This window comes from Crinia signifera, chromosome 4, assembly GCF_055691185.1.
Source record: "Crinia signifera chromosome 4, ASM5569118v1, whole genome shotgun sequence".
Lineage (NCBI taxonomy): Eukaryota > Metazoa > Chordata > Amphibia > Anura > Myobatrachidae > Crinia > Crinia signifera.
Genome location: NC_139220.1, coordinates 238,519,295 through 238,544,094, shown reverse-complemented (window position 1 = coordinate 238,544,094; position 24,800 = coordinate 238,519,295). Strand labels below are relative to the sequence as shown.

Here is a 24,800-nt window from a genome sequence, read left to right as displayed (position 1 = left end):
TCTCAATAAGATGATTTCGTGACTTGCTATAAAACTGTCATTTACCAACTGTATCTGGTAGAACAGACACCCTTACATCAAATAGCCCCTTTCAGCTATGCCAAGCATCTCATTTGCACAAATAATACTGGAAGTACCAAACCTACTTTGCTAGACTGCACTGATCAATGTGACGTGTGACATCTGTTTGCGAATTAGTTTATCTATATACGAAGTGTTAAGGTCCATACACACTGGGCTGTTTTTTCCAGCGTGTATGGACAGCGATGATAATTTTCATCACTGGGGGAAAGCCACTCAGTGCATACACACTGAGACACTTTCCCCCTGCCCGGTGCCATCAGCGGGGGGCGGACGGCTTTGCATAGCGCAGAGCTATGCAATGCCGCTCATCTGCTGGTATTACCAGCAGAGGAATGGCTTTCCCGGTGATGATGCGGGAGCGCGCAGCAGCACTCATCGCCGGGGCATACACACTGGCCGTCTGAGCTGAAAGACTCTCAAACATGCTGTTTTGAGTGACTTTCAGCTCAATCGCCCAGTGTGTATGGGCCTTTACAATGCAGTGGCTTTATCTCATACCAAGTTCCATTGTGCAGGGACTAGCCAATTAGTCATGTTACAGGCTGTTTTTGAGAAATGACAGTTAGGATCTGATTTGTTTGTTGATTTTGCTTTTATCACCCTCCACTTTATATGATGTTAAGTTAAGGCTTAATAGATTTGGCCCTTTAGGTGGTGTTTTGCTGTGTTTGTGATGCAGAAGTTAAAGAAAAGAAAGGTACGCCTCTCAGAGCAGCTCTGTCACGTCAGACATATCACTTCATATCACATAATGGAACTAGGTGATTGACCTCACATGACTTCCCCTAAAACGCCTGGGCACACTTGCGCTTTCTTTGATGCTCCCAGAAAATGTCCGGTTACTAAACACAAACGCTGGCTTCCTGTCAGTCAACTTGCGAACAGCCAGCGAACCCAAAAAATTAGCAGGATTTTATTGCAGGATGGCCTTGCGCATGCGTTTTATGGGCCGTACGTATGTGCAGTCTATCGATAATCACCTGGCCTGCAAATTCGCAGCCATGTGATCAGGTCTGATTAGAGCCCTATGTCAGAATTAAACAAATTTAATATTATGATTTATCACTGATGGGTAGATTTATTACCCGTCGATCAGGGGAATATGCACTATCCCCGTGCAGTATTGCAGGGTATAGCGCTTCCCCTGATCTAAGGTAGCGCGTGGCGGTGTGGGGCAGGAGGCATAGCGCAGCTACAATATTTCAGCGCTGGCTCTGAGCTGCGATGGGGATCTCGCGGGAGTAGCGAGATCCCGTGCATGCGCAGCTGGCCGGGGGGGGGGGGGGGGGAGGAGACGGCACATCAGTATTAACTGATGCGCTGTCTCCAGGAGTGACATTGCCGGAGGGGGGAGTTAGCGCTCCCCCGCCTCGGCCGGCAAGATGTTAATACATCTTGTCAGTGTCCCCTCCTGCTTCGCCTCGCTAATGAGGCAAAGCAGGAACTGTTATAGCGGCGCGTTAAATCTACCCCTGAGTGCGTTGCAAGCTGGGCATCTGGCCATCATCTTGCCATAATTATAGGCCTATATCTATGTACAGGTCTGGAGCCGTGGTCTATCCACCTCATTTTTAACTTGGTCCTGGTTTAGGAACTTGACAACAGAAGTGATATTTAAGAGAATTCTTTGGGACCAATATTCACAGCTGCGGATTCGCAGGATGGGAGATTATCAATAGGCTGAGCATGCGTTCCACATGCAGTAGGCCATTCTGCGATAAAATCTAGTGTTTTTCTTTATTTAATCACTGGCCATATGCAAGTTAATTGTCAGAAAGCATGCACTTGTGGGTGTCACTCAGCTGTTTAGTGGGAGTGTCAGGGAAAACAGTAGCGTGGCCTGGTGTTTTCAGGGAGGGTAAGTGATGTCAGCTTCGGCCCCGTTCAACCTGTTTTTATCGCACTGGCCGAGTAGGTCCTGGACTACGCACGGACTGCACACACTGGGAAAATCATTCCATGGTGAGTTGCGAATGGACTTGCAGCAAATCTCAGGGCTGCAATATTTTCGCAAGCTTCTCGCAGCCTTGCACAGGGCAGGATTTTACTGTAGATGGGAGGTGATTACCTGATAGCAGGACTTTGCAAATTAGCAAGTAGACAATTATAGTTCAATGGGTATTCTTGTAATCGTCTTCACTTTTTTTCAACTTGTTAGTCTTCTTTTTTCCTCTGTATTTTGAATATAGGAAAAAAGAAAATACCATATATAATGTAATATGTTCATACACTCCAAGGAGTATCTTAATACAACCCAGTGGAGATTTTATATTATACGAAAGGGTAGCGTACCCTACTCACACCCAATAGTAGTGTGATCCTCTTATAAAGGTTTCTTTTAGGGTGTGAACAAATATCATACCGAAACTCACGAGACAGGTATTGGAACCTCACATGAAGGTATCTTTGCACCAGAATATTCACCTCCACCAAGGGTCCCCAATACTGTGAGAGATAGTTGAACAAAAATGGAAGGGACGTACCCCACTTACAGAATACAAAGCGATGTCAAACGTATAAAGGTGTCTTTGAAGGGTCATCTGACCCAGAATTCTTTCCATCATTGATTTAGTCATATAAGAATCAGAAAAAAGTACAGTCGGTACTTATAAAAAATAACAGGTTTTTAGTGTTAATTTTTTTTTTTTTAAACAATATAATTCATAAAACGGGGAATGCGGTCAAAGAACTTTCTGCATGATAAAATGGAAACACTTAACTTGTTTCAGAGGCTCAGGTCCGGACCGATACCTTTGAATCTGAAGTGAAATGTGTGCAGCAGTTGGTTGGCCTCAGGAACCCAACGACTCTCCACCAATGCGTTTCAACCTATACAGGCCTTCCTCAGGGTACACTTTATATGGTATTTTTTTTTTACTATATTCAAAATACGGAGGAAAAATGAAGACTAACAAGTTGAAAAAGAGTGAAGAGGATTACAAGAATAGCCATTGAACTATAATTGTCTACTGACTAGGTTGTAAACACAATGTGCGACAGGTGAAGCTTTTTTTGTAATTTCAGATATCCATGTTGAAGGTTGGGTGACCTTCTCTTCTCTTGTACATACCGCTGCTCCAGTGTGCGCTAATAGGGAAACTGATTTTCTTTTTCTTCTGTCCCCATGAAAACACTGGGCCTACCCTTGGGAACGTGGGCAGGCCAATGCCTGCCAGGGGTGGGCGTTTGATGTCACAGCGGACACTGATGGAAATAAGTCAGTTCAGACTGACTGTTATTTCTAAAGGGGAGAGAAAACATTTGATGGTCAGCGACAATCCAATGATTTCTCTCCCTTTTGACTACATGTTCACGTACATCCCCTCGCATGGTACAGAGGGGATTCAACAGGGGTGGACGTTTGGCCGGGTGATTTTATAACCGGCTTCATTTAGTTGTACAACAAACATGAGTGTCTTTGGAAGGTTAAGTCCAAAGACTATGCAAATAAGGTGAAACATAATGCGGCAATGGAGGAGTACCTCTGCTAATGGTTATTGGATGAGGAACCTGCTAACAGTCTTCATCAAGGAAAACAAGAAAATGGTTGAGTCAAAGAGGTCTGTGGCTGCCACGGATGAAGTGTACAAGTCAAGTCTGTGGTACTTCTCTCAGCTACTTTTCTTCTTTCGTGGAGCAGGAGCCTTCACATTTGGGATTCTCCTCCCTACCGAGGACTGTTGCAGTGAAGGCTTAAGTGGGTGAAACTTCTCAGGGTGCTTCTGTAAGTATGTTGTAATGCAACAACACTAGTTTTTATTTAAAAAGGTCCACAATAGATTATTTGAAAGCCCAACAAGCCAGTCCAACCAACCAACTCCATTTTAATAAAATGGTCGTTTCCTGCAGGGGACTGCACTTTCCCCATTAAAATAAGGCAGGTACTCCTCCCTAGCCTCTTTAGCATCATAATCTTATTGTGGAGTGTGAAGGCCTAAACTTTCACAAAAACAAAATTGAGCCCATACTTCATTTTCTCGCTATAAGGCAACTCAAGGTTCTTAGCAGTGAGCCTCTTGTAGACTCTGGTATTCCTTAGGGAGCCACTGTCTGAAGCATTTCCAATTTTGCCAACATCAATAAATATGAACTCATAGTTGGCATTCACCACCAGCATGAAACTGAAGTACCCCTTGTAGTTGTAGTAAAATCCGCTGTTGGCAGGAGGGGGTTATGCGGAGGTGCTTGCCACCAATCACTCCCCCGCAGTTAGGGAAAGGCAACATATTTTCAAACTCCTCTTCCACAGCTTGCCACTCGGGAGATAAAAAAGAAAAAAGCCAAAATTGATTGAAACAATAGATTGAAAGTCAGGTCATCCCCAGCACGGCAGACCCCAGTCTACTGTGTAATATCTGGGCGCCCGATTTTTTTTTTTCTTTCCGAAAAATCGGGTCCATCGCATGCGATACGATCAACCCGATTTTTACATTGGATCCTATGTTAAATGTTGCCTGAGACCCGATTTTACATTGGGTCCAATGTTAAATGCCCCCCAGACCCCATTTTTTATTGTATACGAACCCGCCACACTATATAAAATCAACTCCATGCCCACTTGGATAGTGGGGGTATGAACAGGGTGGGTATACAATAGAAAATGGGGTCTGGGGGGCATTTAACATTGGATCCAATGTAAAATTCGGGTCCATCGCATGCGATTTGGTTGCATGCAATGCGATCGACCCGATTTTTCTGAAAAAATCGGGTCCATCGCATCTGATTGTATGCCTTAAGTTAAGGCATACAATCAAAAAATTGGGTGCCCAGATAATACACAAGTACTGAAATTCCAGACCCCTGTGCCACCAACAGAGGATACCGCTGTGCTAGATCTTTTTTCCAGGCTTTGTCAAGCTCCCCAAAAAGATGGCTGAAGCAGAAGAACACAAAGCAGGAGGAAAACCTAATTTTTGAGCAGCTGGAGTAGTCTCTGTCAGAGCCCTCCGACAGCTTAGGTAATTAAGCTTCATAACTATCCTCCACTCTGTGCAACTGGGGGCCTGACCAACTGGAGCAATTTGATGCTTGAGCAGTGATATGCTTTTTCAGGGGTGAAAAGAGCTCCTTGATGGTAACACAGTTGTACCCATCTTTCTGTCATTTCTTCTCCCACCCAACCCAATCCTATTCCTCCCACACTCGCCTACTCAGGCATATATAGTGCATATGTGTGGTGTTTTGGAGATAGATATCTCTTATATATTTGGCTACATCTGTCACTCAAAGTGTGTCTGAAGCTGTAACGCTGGGTGGAGACTCTGACTCACATGACAGAGAACCAGCCCAGTGAGCCCACAGATAGTGCCAGACACCCTCTGCCTCTCCATGTTACACAGCAAAGACACAGCTACACACCAGACACACCAGGTGAGCGCCCCACACCTCCATACCTCCCAACATGACCCTCTCCAGGAGGGACAGAATGCTCTGTTTGTGGACTTCCATCTTAATATATGATTGTCATCACCTGTTTTAAACAGGGTAATTGATAAGAAAGGTGTTTAACCCCTTCCCGACAATTGACGTACATTTACGTCATGGTCGGGAAGTACTTCCCGACACATGGCATAAATGTACGTCATGGATGTAAACTGTCACCGCGTCTATAGACGCGGTGACAGTTTGGAGATGTCTGCTGTCCCTGACAGCAGACATCCCCCCTCGCCGCCCGGGGGGGGCAGGGATGCCCCCCCCGGTCGGCGATCGCTGTGATTGGCTGTTCAAATGTGAACAGCCAATCACAGCTATTTCTGTGTTACCGGCGGCTATGCCGCTCGGTAACACAGAAAACGGTGGTGATCGGTGCTGTTAAGTACAGCACCGATCACCACCGATCCGCGGACACCCCCTCCCTCCCACCCGGCAGCACTATGTGCTTACCCGGCACCCGGCAGCCGCTCTCCTCCCTCTGCTATGCGCCGCAGCGCTGCCTCCCCCCTCCCTCCCCCCGCCAGCAGCAGCAGCACTAGGGACAGTGTAAAAATGAAAAAAAAATAAAATGAAATGATTATATATATATATATATATATATATATATATATATATATATATATATATATATATATATATATATATATATATGTGTGTATATACACACACACATATATATATATATATATATATATGTGTGTATATACACATATATATATATATATATATATATATATATATATATATATATATATATATATATATATATGTGTGTATATACACACACATATATATATATATATATATATATATATATATATGTGTGTATATACATATACATATATATATATATATATATATATATATATATATATATATATATATATATATATATATATATATATATATATATATATATATATATATATATATATATATATATATATATATATATATATATATATATATATATATATACAGATAGATATTCCCGACCGAAGACGTATATATACGTCATGGTCGGGAGGTACTTCCCGACCGAAGACGTATATATACGTCATGGTTTTAAACTGTCACCGCGTCCATAGACGCGGTGACAGTTTGGAGATGTCTGCTGTCCCTGAGCCCCGGTCGGCGATCGCTGCGATTGGCTGTTCAAATGTGAACAGCCAATTGCAGCGTTTTCTGTGTTACCGGCGGCTAAGCCGCTCGGTAACACAGTGATCGGTGGTGATCGGTGCTGTTAAGTACAGCACCGATCACCACCGATCGCCAGCCCCCCCCCCCCCCTCCCACCCGGCAGTCCCCCCTCCCACCCACCCGGCTGCCGCAGCGCCAGCACCCCTCCCACCCCCCCACCAGCCGCAGCGCCAGACCCCCTCCAAAATCTGGTGAGCAAAATGGGGTCACATGTGGGGGGGTTCCACTGTATTGGTGCTTCCGGGGTCTTGCTAATGCGACATAGCACCCACCATTCATTCCACCACCAAATATCACTCCTTCCCTTCTGAGTCCTGCCATGCACCCAACTGGTATTTTTTGGTCACATGTGAGGCATTGCCATACTCGGGAGAAATTGGGGCACAGATTTTGGCGTGCTTTGTCTCCTTCATTCCTTGTGAAAATGAAAAACTTTGAGCCAGAACTGCATTTTTGTGTAAAAAAAGTACATTTTTTTTACACAAAAATGCAGATCTGGCTCAAAATTTTTCATTTTCACAAGGAATGAAGGAGACAAAGCACCCCAAAATCTGTGCCCCAATTTCTCCCGAGTATGGCAATGCCTCACATGTGACCAAAAAATACCAGTTGGGTGCATGGCAGGACTCAGAAGGGAAGGAGTGATATTTGGATTTTGCAGCACAGATTCTGGTTGAATGACCCCTGAAGCACCCATACAGTGGAACCCCCCCACAAGTGACCCCATTTTGCAAACTACACCCTTCAGGGAATTCATCTAGGGGTATAGTGTACATTTCAAACCCCCAGGGGTTTTACCAATTTTGATACAACTGAGCTGTGAAAATGAAAAATTAAATTTTTTCATTTGCACAGCCCAGTTGTATCAAAATTGGTGAAACCCCTGGGGGTTTGAAATGTACACTATACCCCTAGATGAATTCCCTGAAGGGTGTAGTTTGCAAAATGGGGTCACTTGTGGGGGAGGTTCCTAACTTTTAGCATCTTATGGTGCCTAGAAACCTACATGGTGCCTACAAAATAATCTCATAAAAAGGAGGCTCCAAAATCAAGTAGGTGCTCCTTCTATTATGAAGCCTGTGGTTTGGTCACCGTGCACACTAGGGCCACATATAGGACATTTATGAAAACCAAAGAATTGGGGGAATCAATTTTTAGTCACATTTCTCTAGTAAAATGTACTGTGTTCCTTAGAAAAATGTATTAAAATTGCAAATCTGCAAAAAAAATGAAATTTTGAAATTTCACCTACACTTTGTTTTAATTCCTGTGAAACACCTAAAGGGTTAACAAACTTCCAAAATGCTGTTTTGAATACTGTGAGGGGTGCAGTTTTTGAAATGGCATCATTTATGGGGGTGTCTCACATACAAGTCCCTCAAAGTCACATCAGAACTGAACTGGTCCCTAAAAAAAATCAGTGTTTGAAATTTTCTTGAAAATTTGAGAATTTGCTATTCATATTTTACGCCTCCTAGTGTCCAAAAAAATGAAAAGGAAGTTGAAATAATGATGGCAACATAAAGTAGACATATGGTCTATGTTAGTTATTAACTATTTTGAGTGGTAAGATTATTTGTCTCACAAGCAGAAAATTTAACATTTTGCAAATTGCTAAATTTTCCATTTTTTTCCGACATTTTGGTATTTTTCACAAAAAAACACAGACTGTATCGACCCAAATTTACCACTAATTTGAAGTACAATGTGTCACGAAAAAACAATCTCAAAATCACTGGGATAAGTAAAAGCAAAAAAAAGTTATCCCCACTTAAGTGATACATGTCAGATTTGAAAAAAAAAAAAAATTAAGAAGAAAGTCCAGAAACAGAGCAATGTATCCCTCCTGGAGAGGGTCATGTTGGGAGGTATGCACCTCCCCCCCCCCCCCCCATTCACGGAAACCCCACGATTAAATGGCACATGTAAAACACTGACATGGCTATGGTCGACAATGAAAAAGGTTGACATGAGTTTTTGAAGATTTATTTTTCACTTTTTCAATGTTTTCATATTCATTCTCATGTGTCGACATGGACACCAATGAAGTGCCACACTTATGTTAACATTTACATGTGTTGACCTTTCTATGTTGATTTTTTTCTTGTGGCGATTCGCGGCACCCCCCGGCGACCCCGCGATTCGCAGGACACCCCCCGCAATTCGCGGCGACTCCCGCAATTTGTGGCCCCACCCCGCGACCCCCCCTCCCACGATTTGCGCCAATCCCCCGGGCCCCCCTCCCGCGGTTCGCGGTACTCCCCACCCCCCCGCGACCCCCCCTACCGCGATTCCCCCCCTGACCCCCCCTCCTGTCATTGCGGCAAACACCCTGCCCCCGCGACTCACCCTCCCACGATTCACGGCAACCCCCCGCGACCCCCCCTCCCGCAATTCACGACATCCACCCACGACCCCTCCTCCCGTGATTCGCGGACACCCCTCACCTCCTCCCTCCCCCCAACCCCCGCTCGCGATTCACGGCAACCCCAGGATTAAATGGCACATGCAAAACACTGACACGGCTATGGTCGACCATGAAAAAGGTTGACATGAGTTTTTGAAGATTTATTTTTCTTTTTTGAATGTTTTCATATTCATTCTCATGTGTTGACATGGACACCAATGAAGTGCCACACTTATGTCAACATTTACATGTGTTGACCTTTATGTGTTGATTTTTTCTTGAAGCAATTTTTTTCCAGTGCCAACTATGTACACGTCAACCTACACATCATCAACCAATTCTTTGTATAATATATAACACCTGTTCTGTTTTACTGTAGGTGTTTTAAGTCAGATCTTTTACTGCTACTATTACTGTTTATGTAAATGCATTCTGAATGACAGCAACATCCTACCATCCTTCTACAAGAATATATAACCAACTAGGTGATACATCGCGCCCCGTGCACCCCCCCTCCCATGATTCACGGACACCTGCGCCCCCTCCCTCCCTTGATTCACGGCACCCCCTGCGCCCCTCCCACAATTCACGGCACCTCTAAGCCCCTCTTTCGTCCCCCGTATACTCACACACCCCTATCACTACCCAGCTTCCTGCTCTCCTGAACCGTAACTTCCATCACTGGGGAGTCGCTGATGCTGTTTTGCCCACATGCCCCTATCATGCCTCATAGCCCAGCCTCCTGCTCTCATGGACACTAACTCCCACCCAGTAGGAGGAGACACTGACTCAGGGCCACCATCTTGTACTCCTGTACTGCCACACTGGACCCTCACCCACTGGCAGAAGCTGCACAGTATCTCCCACCCTCCTCTTTAGTCCCCCTTATGCCCACACACCCCTATCAGTGGGGAGCCGCTGACTCAAAAACACCCTACTATACTATTGCACACACACACACACACCTAAACAACATGCACACACAGCCCCCCCCCCCCCACACCCACAAATGTCACTGTACCATCCACACTATCAATGTACATCTTAAGGCCCATACACACTTGACGATTTTCAGCTGAAAACTGCTGTTTTGAGCGATTTTCAGCTGAAAATCGATCAGTGTGTATGGGCCACCGACTGCAGATCAGCGATGATGCGCGCTCCCGCATCATCGCTGAAAACGTCCCACGTCGGCTGGTTTGACCAGCATGTCTAGCGATGATGGCTGGTATCTGAGCCATCATCGCTTAGTGTGTACGCTCACCCTGCCGCCGGGCTGAAAGATGATAGACTTTCAGCCCGGCTTCTGTCCTTTCTCCGCCCCGGGGTCTCCGTTCAGTAGCAGCAGCAGCAGAGACCATCCCCGGCTTCTGTCCTCTCCCTGCTCCGTTCAGCAGCAGCGGAGTCTGGCTGCTGACTTCCCCTGCTCCCTCCCCCTGCTTGTCTTGTCTCTGCAGTGCACGGAGCAGGGAGCAGGGAGGAGGGGGGAGGACTGAACTTCTAAGGAGAAGAATCATAAAGTGCCTGCCCGTCCAACTGTCCCCCTGCCCGCAGCACAAAAGTGAGTACCACTGCCACCAATGTTTATATATTGATATGCCAATGCCCACTGCCACCAATGTTTATTTGCCAATGCCCACTGCCACCAATGTTTATTTGCCAATGCCCACTGCCACTAATGTTTATTTATATGCCAATTCCCACTGGCACCAATGTTTATTTAGATGCCAATGCCCACTGGCACCAATGTTTATTTATTTAGATGCCAATGCCCACTGCCACCAATGTTTATTTATTTATATGCCGATGCCCACTGGCACAATTTTTTATTTATTTATATGCCGATGCCCACTGGCACCATTGTTTATTTATTTATATGCTGATGCCCACTGGCACCACGGTTTATTTATTTATATGCTGATGCCCACTGCCACCAATTTTTATATATGTATATGCCCACTGCCCACTAATGTTTATATATGTATATGCCCACTGTACTTATTTAAATGGCGAATATATATATATATATATATATATATATATATATATATATATATATATTTTGCTGGCGCAGGCCAGCAATGTATACATTACCGCCTATTCTAAAAAACGTTGGTGGACAGTGATAACATATACATTACTGGCCTGCGCCAGCAAAAAAGAAAAAAAAACAATATATATATATATATATATATATATATATATATATATATATATATATATATATATATATATATATATATATATATATATATATATATATATATATATATATATATATATATATATATATATATATATATATATATATATATATATGTGTAACGACCGGCACTTAGCACATCGATGGACAACAGGGGGGTGCCTTCCAGAATTTAGTATAGTGCAGGTGTTCAAATAAATGAAGACCAGAGGCGGCACTCACAATAGGTCAAAAACAAAACGAAATGTATTCAAATCATGTGGCAAAACATCACAATAACAACCATGTCAGCAAAACGTATGTCGACCGTTTCGAGGCTTGCGCCCCTTCCTCAGGACAGCTGACTGTGCAAAAAGGCTTAAACAGCAAATAGTGCAGTGCAGAAAACTTTTCTGCACTGCACTATTTGCTGTTTAAGCCTTTTTGCACAGTCAGCTGTCCTGAGGAAGGGGCGCAAGCCTCGAAACGGTCACTGCACTATTTGCTGTTTAAGCCTTTTTGCACAGTCAGCTGTCCTGAGGAAGGGGCGCAAGCCTCGAAACGGTCGACACACGTTTTGCTGACATGGTTGTTATTGTGATGTTTTGCCACATGATTTGAATACATTTCGTTTTGTTTTTGACCTATTGTGAGTGCCGCCTCTGGTCTTCATTTATTTGAACACCTGCACTATATATATATATATATATATCTCCCCACCCATTATGTAAATAGCCTTTTGTATGAAAGATTTTCAGCAAAGTCTTTCGCCTCCTGAAAATCTCTCGCTCTTTAAGGAAAATAGCTCAGTGTGTACGCACTACTTTGGGGAAAGATATATCTATCAAAGATTTTGGCAAAGTCTTTTGAAATGAAAATCTTCAAGTGTGTATGGGCCTTTACTCTGTAACCGCTTTTTAATTAAACAAAACAATACACACCCCCTTCGACATCATATGCTCTCTATTTAACACATTTCACCTATAACTCAAGTTGCAATACAGGCATCTGTCATACAATTCTAACCATCTTTCTCATATACAAATGTTCACAAATTAAGGGGGCGCAGCCCCTTACGACAGTGTGAAGAGCGCCCGTAGGGCGCGATGAATCACCTAGTAGATATATATATCTCTATCTCTGGAATTATTAAACTTTACCATTATTTAATAGTACTTCATGCCTTTATGTATTTTATGTTATGTTTTAGTATTTTTATGCTATGTTGGCAAGTTATTTAAATAAAGTGTTACTTTTTAACTAAACAGTGTGTGGTGTATATTCTGTTACCTTGAAATACCGGTTCTGCCCCACCCTGACGATGGCCTTGCAGGTTTCAGGGATGATGTGCCCCAAAGCCTGCGCAGAGTTATGGTGTGTACACACTTGTACAATGTGCATGAGATTTTGACTATATAGTCAAAATCGCATCGAGATTGCATGGGTTTTAACCCTTGCGATCCCGATGCATGCTCCCGTATCGCAGGCAGAAAGTTTTGGCTGCATAGACTATATAGTGCAGATCTGCACTATATAGTCAAAATTGTATGCAGATTGCATGCTGATCGCATCGCAAGCCAAATCGATAGTGTGTACACACCATTTGGTTGGGTAACCACAGCCTCTCCTATATAGCTTTATTATATGTATTTATTTATATAGCCCTATTTAGGCCATCCAGGCAGCCAGCCCCTGTACGGTATGCTACATGTGTATGCAGTAAGATCTCATGCGATTTGTCATGGCTTGATAAATGGCATGCGAAATGTAAAATAAGCACTACAGTACAAAATCTGAGCTGCAGAACTCCCGGGAAGCTACCAAGGGAGTTCAAGGGGAATCTGATGCGATTTGAAGCCTCCATAGGCAAGTATGAACACCTAGAAAAAGGGCACCTTGTTGTGACAGAAACTCATTGGTGAGTTGAGGGGCACCCTAAAGAATAGAAAATAGACTCTTTAAAGTTATAGAGCTTTTTTGGGGGGTGTATTCATTTGTATCAAAAATCATTTGTGAGATTGGTAATCCGGAATATCCACAAAACTGAAGATCCGAGGCAAAGTCATATTGGTTTTTTTTCAAGTGTGAAGGGGCTGTTTGTATCCTAGGCATGTTCAGTAATTTAAGTACAGATGGAGCGGCTGGCTGCTGCCTGGGGCACGTGCACGAAACGCTTGCGTGCCCCTTTGCAAACTGAGCCCCCGCCTCCCCCGCTGGTCCCCCTCGCTTCAACGACCCCCCGAACTGGGCAGCGTCTCCCTGAAGCGGCTGTGATACTGGGACGCACGTGCATGTGAGACGCGCATCCCAGTCTCTATCGGCAGCGCTCGCCAGTGCAAGCGATCTGCCAAGTGCCGGCCAACGATGATGCCCGCTCCATCTGTAAGCCAACATTCTGTAACATAGGTTTTCAGTATGCAGCAGTGGGGTTAGCCTAGTGGTTTGCATTACTGCCTCACATCACTGACCTCTTTGGTTCAATTGCTACTAAGGCCTTAATTGTGATGAGTTTGCTCATTATAGCATGGATTGTAAGCTCCACTGGGGCAGCAATTGATGTGAATGGACAAATATTCTCTGAAAAGTGCTGCTGAAAATATTTGCGCTATATAAATAACATAATACATAAATAGGAATATAGCGGACAAATAACCAATTAAACAAATAATGGGGTTTTAGTTCATGAATTGATCAATGCATTTAAGCTTGCAGCCAAGGGACCCCATTTCAGTGCAAGTCCTACACTAACTAGTCTCTCTTTTTAAAAGCCATAAGGTATTTGGCGTGTGCTCTAAACCAGGAAAAAACACATGTTCATTTTAGCTATGATGTGTTAGCAGTTGCCAGGTTCTTGAGAGACCAGTTGTTAGTGCAGGACTTGCAGTGAAATAAGGTCTCTTGGCGATGGGCTGCAAGCTTAAATGCATGGATCAATTCATGAACTAAAACCCCATTATTTTTTTAAATGATTATATGTATGTTAAGCTGAGTTAGTTTATTATGGTGAATGCTGGGCCCCTGTATTTGTATTTACTAGAGTATGTGATCACAGGCTACTGCACCCCAACCTGGGAAGTGTGGGTGCTGTTTGCACCCCATTCTTAGGAATGGCGAATGCGTTGGTACATCTGTATCTCTGTAGGAATATAGCAGGATACAAATGTACTGCATAGGTATCCAATGCATATTTTGGCTCTATTATGGGGAAAAAAAACCCTACTTATTAATTACTACTGTTTTTAGAAAATGCTTCAAGAACATAATGTTTTACTTGGTGTATAACATAGGGGGAATGTCGGCAATCATTTACACTGCAAAACCAGTTTGATTTTGCAGTGTAAATGATTGCCGCTTTTAAAAAAAACTGGAGATTTCTTACCAAATCTCTCACTTTCTGAATGTCTCATCCTATTAAATTTCACCCCATGTTTACAATTTAAAATCTAGGCAGTAATCGCCATCTAGTGGTTAAAGATTCGCAACTATATTTTCACAACTGTATGGTCTGTCACCAACCAACTGTCCTGTAAAGGCCCCCCCATCATACACTAGTCCGACTTGTCTTAAGGGCAAGTCAGACCTGATTTCCCTTCAGCTCCTCGAAGGGCTAACATCCCAATTGACACTTGGTGTGCCATTTTTTTTACATGCAATAAATTGTATGCGATTTATTGCATGTAAAAAGCACCCAGGGAACTGTCGTTGGAGTTCAAAGGGAAGTGTGATGCCCTACATCACGGGTGCTTTTTAGCACCCACTAACAGCTTAGATACAATTTATCTTATGTGCAGCAATTCCGGACTTCAATCCGATGTGCAGGGGACTGCATATCGGGTTGAAGCGGATGTCAAACACATGGGTTTGGCCTGATTTCACCCATTTTATCATTCCAGGCCGTCGGAATCTGGTGAAATAGGCCCAAATTACACTAATATATGGGGCCTTAAGCATTGCTGAAAGGATAAATGCAACTTTGTACAGTATATATATTTTTTTTTAACCCCTTGGGTGGAATGGCCAGAATTTTTTTTTGGGCTCAGCTGCGCTGCCGCTTTTACAGCAGAGACGTAGGCGGCAGGCTCGGAGATGTTCAGGGCGGCTCGGGAGGGCTCAGGAGTTCAGACGCCCGAGTCCTCCCGAGCCGCCGCAAACATCCCCGAGCCTGCCGCCTGTGGTCACTACTGTGACTGGCGGCTGGGGCAGTGGCGGCAGGGGAGCTCAGCCTCCAGTGTGCAAACGCCGGAGCGAAGGTGGGGTGGGGATGGGGCTCTCCTATGATCTGCGGTGGGTTTTGCTGGGACAGGACAAACCTGCCCTGGTAGGCTTGTCCTGCCCCAGCAAAACCCTCCACTCAAGGGTTTAAGTAGGTAAAGTAAACAAAATACGCCCACCCAAATAGTCAGTTTTGTACATATGAATTCCCTAGCTATTTTGTAAATACATTAGCATAGTAGCTGCCTACATCAGTTCTCAGAATATGTTTGGCCTCCATCTACACAATATCAGCAGCCTGTTGTTGTTGTGTCCAAGATGTAATTCTCAACATTAGGTAAAACATAAAACCGGCACCTAAAAGGAAGACAAAATAAATACACATGAAAACAAAATGTAGAGAGGGTCCTGCTAACCATTTGCAACTTAGGGGGGTATTCAATTTCGGAAATATTGGCACACACCTCCTTAATTTCCGACGTATTTCCAGCTAGAATTTCCATTTTTGACAGAATACTCATTAGCGAGTTTTTACGTGTTCTCATTTGGAAACATTCCAAGATTTGGAGATTGATGACAAAACATATAGCTCAAAATGGAGGTTGTGAGACGTGATGGTGTTCCATTGTGCGTAGTAATCCTCTTTAAAAAAACTTCCTGTTGATGGTCTCTATCCTCCGCCTATCTTCTGTGGTGTCTCTTAAAGCCTGTGATGTTCACCACAGCATTGACTATCTCTTCCAGAGTGGCACGGTGGACTGAATGTGGAGCTGTATAGAGGGCCTGCTGCAGTTATGATACAGGGCAAATTTGTAGTGGGGGTGGGCTGCTTTTGGTGCACCACCATAGATTTGCAGTCTCTTTGTATAGAGGTTGTACTGTCATGAAGGCAAGTGGAATAAAGGGTTTGACGAAGGAGGGATATGGTCACTAGGTTGACACTATTGAGGTCGACATACATTAGGTTGACCACTGAATGCGCCCCATCTGTCAATCAGGCTGCGAGCGTCTTGCAAACGCAGAAGGCGATTGCAGCCGGACCCTTCTCATTTGCATTACGATACTTGCGCATGTGCTGTGGCTAGACCATCGGCCAGTGTCCAAATTTGGACCTGGCCGCACAGGTCTGACTCAGCAATTCAGTACTTACGATTAGTGTTCTGGTAGCTCAATTTGCCAGCTAAGATGCAAAAGTACACAAAGCTGATTCAGTGCGAGTGTAAGCATACGTACTTGCCAGTCCGCTGCTCAATATGACTGTGTGGGCATGTGAATTATGCAAGGTGCGAGTGGTCGGCGGGTCACCCTCGCACACAGACCAATCGATATATCCTCATTGGATGTGTTGCAGGGCTGATATCTATGTTTGACGTCATTCACAGACCTATTGTGAAGCACACCTACTGACCCACTACTGATATAGTGGACAATGTATTTTCAGTGTGTATCCAACCAAAGACCCAAGATAAAGAGAAACAGTAGTGAAATTTAAGAAAACATATGCGGCGTGGCAATCACGCCAGCTTCTCTGACTACATGATGGGAAAGCTATATTTCTATGAGGACACATCTGTAGGTCCAGCAGCCAAAAAGAGATGGCCACAGTAATCCTAATGGAGCTCAGCAGGTCCAGCAGCTATACATTAGACCGCTTATGTGCCAGGTGCACTAAGCTTCAAAAGTGATAAAATGGAGAGTGATAAACAAACAACCAATCAGCTCCTGCCTGACATTTTTCAAACAGTCTGTGACATGGCAGGTAGGAGTTGATTGGCTGTTCATCACTCTCCATTTTATCACTTTTGAAGCTTAGTGCATCTGGTCCTATGTCACTTACATTCTATATATTTGTGAGATGTGCTGGCCAGAGCGGAGCTAAAGTGCGGACATCTCTAACTGCCTTTCTAATGCCATGGGTATGACGTGATTGGGTCCGATGCATCCACTGGACAGCTATAAAGATATCCATCCTTCAGCAGTGTTCTTCCCAGGACCTTTTACATGGAAGCTTTGTTTTTCACCCAGGGCCAGGCCGATTTAGGGGTGTGTTTGTGGTGAGGCTGGTTGTTTATACATAATATCAATAATGCAGTGGTACATAGTGGGTAGCTGTGGAGAGGCAGATCTAATAATTACTTCATGTCTTGTAGCCGCTCTGTCATTGCAGCCCTGGGTGCAGCAGCAGCAGCAGCGTATGTTCCTGCCCCCTCACTGTGTGACACATGCAGTAGGCTGATAATGCAGACACGCTGCCCCCTTAGTAACCGCTATAATGTTAGATATTAAGGACACCACTACTGTAATCCTATTTGTAAAGGTCAGGGTGGCCCAGGGGTCCTTTGACATACTGCCATCACAGGTTCCCCCGGCTACAGAACCATTCTGGGGAGAGCACTGCTCCAAGTGAGAAAAGTGAGCAAGCTGTAACCTCTTCAACAATTCCTTCCAAAAATAAAGTGCATTTTTTCCTTTGGGTAGGGGTATTTCCATATTTCAGGATTGGCGCCTGCAAACAAAAGACGCACCTGTATTTTGAGTCTGTTTGTCTATGTGCATGATGATTAAATAAATCTATAATTTCAAGGTAATGCCACCTTCATTAATTTAGACTTTTTGCTTTATATCCTTAGGTGCTGCTCGTTCTAGCATCATTTATAGCTTAATTAACCATGAAGGTGAGTGGACATCAGGTAATATATTTATACACATGTATATATCTGTATTACTGCATATAGTTATTTTATTTACTGTGTACTCTATAAAGGTATGTCATGCTTATGGGATCCGGAGTGTGTGTGTGTATATGTATGTATGTGTGTGTGTATATGTATGTATATATATATATGTATGTGTGTGTATATGTATGTATATATATATATATATAATATATATATATATATATATATATATATATATATATATATATAGATTTTGTGGTCTTTATCTAAATATGCTGAACCACTGCAGTAAATCACACACAGATATACTGTATAGAGAGGTGCCAAGTCTGCCTAGCTTCAAGCATCTTCCCCAACTTTCAATAATCCTAATGTATTTCCCATTAATTAACATCTTCTGACCTTCAGCTAGTGTAGAAATATATATGTGTGTGTAGCTGATGCGGGGTAGCCCTCCCAAGATGAGGTATATGGTAGGTGCCTTCCTAGGTGCTCCAGCGCACAGAGCCCAACATAGTACACATGGAGGCGGCACTTGGGTAATAACGTAAGTTAGCAGATGCAGAATCAACGTTTCAAAGTTTATTACTTCTTCTTCAGGTTACAAGTGAGATACAATACAGGTAGTGGGCCAGATCCTCTAAGCTTTAAAAGTGATAAAATGGAGAGTGATAAACAGCCAGCCAATCAGCTCCTGCCTGACATTTTTCAAACACAGTCTGTGACATGGCAGGTAGGAGCTGATTGACTGGCTGTTTATCACTCTCAGTTTTATAACTTTTGAAGCTTAGAGAATCTGGCCCAGAGAATTTATAGGGATGTACAACACCATGTGAACAACACAAAAAATGCGGGAGAATGCTGCGGGCGCCCGCCTAGTGACGTCATGGAATCATCCCAGGTACAGTGTTGATTGACAGTTCAAAGAACAGGTGTGTGTGGAGTAGTGAAGGAGGTGTGTCCCACTGCAGTAAACAAAGACATGTGGAAGTAGTGTGAATGGACAAGTGAGTATAGGTGGAAATACGATGGTATAGGAATATAGGGCCTTATTCTAGTTCACTCTTTCTGACAAAATCCTTCTTAAATGGACAAAACCATGTGCACTGCAGGTGGGGCAGATGCTACTCGTGCATAGAGAATTCGATTTGGGTGGGGTTTTACTTCAAAGTGAGATCTATATTGCAGTGTAAAAATAAAGCAGCCAGTAGTTACCCTGTACAGAAAGGGTACAGAAACAAAGTAACTCACCCAAATCTAATTCTCTCTGCACATTTTACATCTGCCCCCCTGCAGTGCACATGGTTTTGGCCATCTAAGAAGGAATTTGTCAGAAAGAGTGAACTAGAATAAGGCCCATAGTCACATATTAGTCACATAGTATTACATGGCAACAGTTAGAAACACACCATACGTACCAGCCATAAAAATAAAAAGGTATACATGCGGCAGTGTAACGGGGTCGAGGTCTGGAATAAGTCCAAAACATAGATGGATAACATGCTGTAAGTGCTGTTGCATAGTCCAGAATTCATAGTTACTACATCGGGTATGAGCAAGTTCTCCTAGCTGAGGACTGACAGGGTATATGATGAAGTATGCATCCTAGAGGAAGTAGTGTAGTCCCGAGGTTTCATTCAAGCCATTCGGTGCAAGGTTACCGAGGTACTGGATCCATAGCGTCTTACATCGCAGTTGCTGAGTGAACGGTTGCCTCTTCTTGCAGTTGCCGGGATATGATCGATGATCATGTAGCGTAAGGTGGCAACTCCGTGACCCTGTAGCATGAAGTGTCGAGCTACAGGTTGGTCGCTTGATCGTCCTCAATCGCAGCCTTTATAGATGAGCGGTGGCAAGCCATATGTTCACATAGGGTTCTGTCAGTTTTGCCCACATAGCTCATGCCGCACGGGCATGTTAGTAGGTAGACTATGTATTCAGTGGTGCAGCTTACACAGTGCTTGATGAAGTACTTCTTGCCACTGTGGGGGTGGCAAAAGCTGTCCCCTTTTATGGAGCAACCTGCAGGTAAGAAAATTTAGGCATCTGAAGCAGCCATTGTGTGGCGTGGGGAAGTTGGTATGTGATGGTGTTTGTAGCTTAGACACATCGGTTTAAACCACCCAATCGCAGATATTATGACCTCTTGTATAGCAGGGCATAATGCCAGTGTCAGTAAGGTTCAACATCCTGTCAGACTGTACGATTGTCCTTTTTTTACAGTTCACATTTTTACAGGTCACCTGGCAGGTGCACAAGTGCACTCATTACTCGCTGACACATTTTAAAAGATCCACAAGTGGTGCTAATTGCTTCAAAATGTGATTGTTTGTGGAGACCTGGAAAACGTGAACTGTTGGGGGGTGTCCTGAAGACCGAGATTGAGAACCACTATTCTAGAAGATAATGGATAGACTCTGGTTGCTATGGGCAACACTCGATCTTCATAGAACTTCTATCTCAGTCAATTTTTCTATTAATATTAGAAAGCATTAAAACATGAGGGATTATATTTTGTCTTTCATTAAAATGGTAATGCCAAAAAAATTGTGTAAATCAAAAAAAAAAAAATCAACTACCCTGGATTGTAGGGATCAAATACTCAGCTGGTACTTGGGTGGAACAAAGACCCCAGTCTGTCTGCAAAAACTTCCCTCATCCAGCCTAAAAATCATTCTGCAGGCTGCAGCATTAGCAGCCCTGTTTTTTTCTAAATGAGTACAGTATTAATTATTGTGGATGCCCAGTGTGTGTGGAGGGGGGGGGGGGGGGGGGTTAATGGGGGTGTCTGAGAGGTGATTACGGATGAAGAGTGCTGTTATGTGATTATTGAAGGGGAGAGAGCTACGAGTGGTAGATATTTGGACTGTGTTGGATGTTGCCTTATTCTTGTTGGTTGCAAAGGAGGCCCTATAACGTCATGCATTCAGCATCCCAACGATCGGGATACTGGTGTTCACTATACCGATCCTGACTACTGCCAGGAGACCGGCGCCGACAACCATATCCCATATCTGCACTACATAATGTAAATGGTGGAGGTAGCATAGATGCTCAATGGTGGAGGGGGTAGTGAGGACCCATGGAGAGCTTGAAGTGAAGGAATCGGAGGAGAGAGATAGTAGGGGTGTGTGTGTGTGTGTGGGAGGAAGGCAACAAAACCAAATCAATGCCGGGCACAACCCAGTAACTGGATGATCCATAATACTAGTAGATTCAAGCAAAAGAAACAAATATTAAAACCAATTTGTTTTCTTTTGCCCTTCAAACTTGAAAACAGGTGTTAAAACAAACCACACGCTAGCACATATCAAACCACTTATGTGGCCACTTGCTGTGGTGAATGCTGTTGTGTGCAGGATCAGTTTACAGCTCATCTGTTATAATAAAAACAAAAAAAAGTCTGCTTTGCACAACTCACACCGTGCAGGGTTGGACCCGTCATTCACTCTCTGTACGGTAATTGAATTTAAGCCGTTGCAAACATTTGTAACCCCCTATTTCCAGTTGTACCCATGTTTAAGATCTGGGACTCATTGAAGCATTTATATAACTGGTTATTTTTGACCAGCTCACAGATCTATTTTATACGATTTTATCTTTTTTGCATTGAAGTAGTATATGATTTACAGTTTTAACCAGTTTTACGTTGCAATACCACTTTACATTCATTGTTTACCTATACTTCTTAATATATATTGGAACGGTATTGATATTTATAAGCTAATTGGGTACTTATATGTTAGTTAGGCGCCCATTAAGCTATTTGCTTAGTTTTACGCGTCCCCTCGCGGGGCTCGCTGCGCTTGCCACACTATATAAAATCAACTCCATGCAGACATGGATAGTGGGGGTATGAGCGTACTAACTATAGTGGGCGCCCAACTAACATATAAATACCGCTAATTGTAACAACCTAGATGCAAAGTGCTGTTTTGCAACACTGTTCTGTATATTGCCTTTGTAGGAAGTGTTACGGTGTTAGAATGTATTATATTGTGCATTCTATTGAAACAAATGTCTAAAATTCACAATCCAGTCAGCAGACACTGAATACACTCTGTACAATACTTTTGACAACACAGCTTGAACTTTTAGTAAACTGAAATAGATTTGAGCTATGACTTCAGAATGGGAATATGAGATGTGTAATGGTAGATGAGTTTACTTGTAAGGAAGGGGACAGCTGCGTGCTTGATGGGTATAGCTAAGAGACACACTCATGCTGCATACCCGTATGTAGCAGTGAAATGGTTAATCCTATTCTCTAGTTATCTCTGCCCAATGGTAATTAACAAAGTGAAACAGTTTCCTGTAATAACCAGTTTAGAACAACACTGGATGGCAACAATGACATATTGTGGGATGCCAATTAAGATTAAGCCATCTAGAGGCTGCTTTAAGCCAATGTGTCACCTCTGACATTAAGTAGAACAATGCTTACACTATTGTTAGCGTTGTATAGTTTACATTATGGGAAATGGGTCTTATGGAACCTGTACAGTTGTTATTCTGGATAAATACTCCAGTGATTTCTGTGCGGCACTAGTCTTTCCTATATATTATTATTATTATTAACAGTTTCTTATACAGCGCACACATATTACGCAGCGCTTACAGAGAATATTTGAACATTCACATCAGTCCCTGCCCCAGTGGAGCTTACAATCTATATTCCCTACCACATGTTCACGCACACACAGATACTCTAGGGTTAATTTTTTTAGGAGTCAAATGACCTACCAGTATATTTTTGGAATGTGGGAGGAAACCGGAGTACTCAGAGGAAACCCACGCAAGTACGGGGAGAATATACAAACTCCGCACAGTTTGGGCCATGGTGGCAATCAAACCCATGACCTCAGTGCTGTGAGGCAGTAATGCTAACCATTACACCATCCATACTCCCCCTATACAGACCGCAAGTAATATCCCTATTGAATAAACTAAACCGCACCAATCCCTGATGTACTTCACAGGTTTCCAGTCCTTCATATGTGTTTATACCATTGGCTACAGGAATTTACTTCTTGTCCTTTAGTTAAACCTTTATTCACCTCCATGGACAGATCTACTGTGAAACTAAAGAAGTGTAATGGTTAGGTCACGGCGGTCGAGCTTGCTCGACCGCCGTGACCCTGTCCCGTTCTCGGTCAGCTCGACCGAGAACATGCAGGCGGGATTCAATGTCCCACTGCCGGGAAATGAGAAGGGGGCATGGCCGCGAACTGCGGCCGGGAAGAGGCGATCTGCAGCCGGCAGCTCATCACTTCCCGGCTTTCTCGGCAGAACGAGCCCGACAGCTAGTGAAGTCGGTCTCATTTTGCCGAGAAACCCTGCTCAATGCTGTCGAGGAAGACAGCATTGAATAGGGCCCAGTGGTCGCCGGTGATTGAATACCCCCCTAAGCCTCAAGGCCCCTAATTCCGTAAGCAATTTTTTTTTAAGTGAAATTTTCTACAATTCTTTTTTTCATAATTTTGAAAAAATAGTGTGTTTTATTAGAATAAGTCAAAAGAAAAAAGTTTGGTACCGTGTTAGCCAGTTGATAAGAAAAGTTTTATTGTTCCTCAGTGAGAAAAACAAAATAGCAATCTAGCAAATATGATACCTTTTAATGGCTAACAAAAATAAATGTTGTTAAAATGCAAGCTTTCGAGACTTCTTAGGTCTCTTCCTCAGGCATGGTATAACAAGGTGTGTGAAGAACCACATATATATACACAGCAGAGTGGGAACAAGATGTGATGGATGGACATTCTTAAGATCAAAACAAAACAAAATAACAGAATGAGCTTGTAAATTGAGTCCTTAATTAGTTTGTAGATAAGTAGTGTGAAAGTTTTATTGTCTCTAAGTAGATGACAGGCCAGAGTTAGAGCTCTGATGCCCTCATTCTCTCTGGGCCAGATTCCTCAGATGTTGTAGTGGGCCATAAATCCCTCGGATAGATTCAGTCCTGTGTTAAGGGTGTCAAACGTTGTCATTAATTTGTATTCCCAGACCCTCCTGTCTCTTTGTGATTTGAAATTTCCTTTTAGTATAATCACTTTCATATGATCCTGATTGTGCCCTGGGCTGCAGAAATGTTTGGCCACAGGAAAGTGTGTCTTTTTTTCCTTTATTGTGTGGCGATGGGACCTCATCCTTGCCTTAAGTTTTTGTCCTGTTTCTCCAACATACAGACCCCCAATAGGACATTTGGTGCACAGAATCAGGTACACTACATTGGTAGTAGAACATGTGAATGTCCCTGGGATCTTATAGTCCTGTTGTGTGTTGGGGATCCGTACACTGTCTGTAGTGAGGATATGGGCACAGGTTTTGCAGCTCCTTACATTGCAGGGATAGGTTCCTCTTTGTGTAATGGATGGCAGTGAACTTCGGATTATAATATTTTTCAGGTTTGCAGGTTGTCGGTAACATAGTAGTGGAGGGTCTGGGAATATTGTTTTCAGGCGGTCATCTTTGTGTATGATGTGATGTAGTTTTTTTGCAGTTTTTCTTAGCACCTCAAGCTGTGGGTTGTAGGTGACTACCAGGGGTACACGGTTGTTTCTTTCTCTTTCTTTATATTGGAGAAGTTGATTTCTGGGTATCCTGA

General features: G+C 43.3%; 1 protein-coding gene across 14 annotated transcripts in view; it reads left to right on the top strand.

The window, feature by feature from the left end:
* Window positions 1-24,800, top strand: part of PPIP5K1 (diphosphoinositol pentakisphosphate kinase 1) — a 148,894-nt gene that overhangs the window by 5,747 nt on the left and 118,347 nt on the right. For 13 of the 14 annotated variants that reach the window (XM_083184079.1, XM_083184080.1, XM_083184083.1 and 10 more), the window contains exon 2: window positions 18,149-18,193. The gene's annotated coding sequence lies outside the window, so the exon portion shown is untranslated. Of the gene's footprint in view, window positions 1-18,148; window positions 18,209-24,800 lie in introns of all 14 variants that reach the window. The other variant, XM_083184078.1, reaches the window with a different exon arrangement.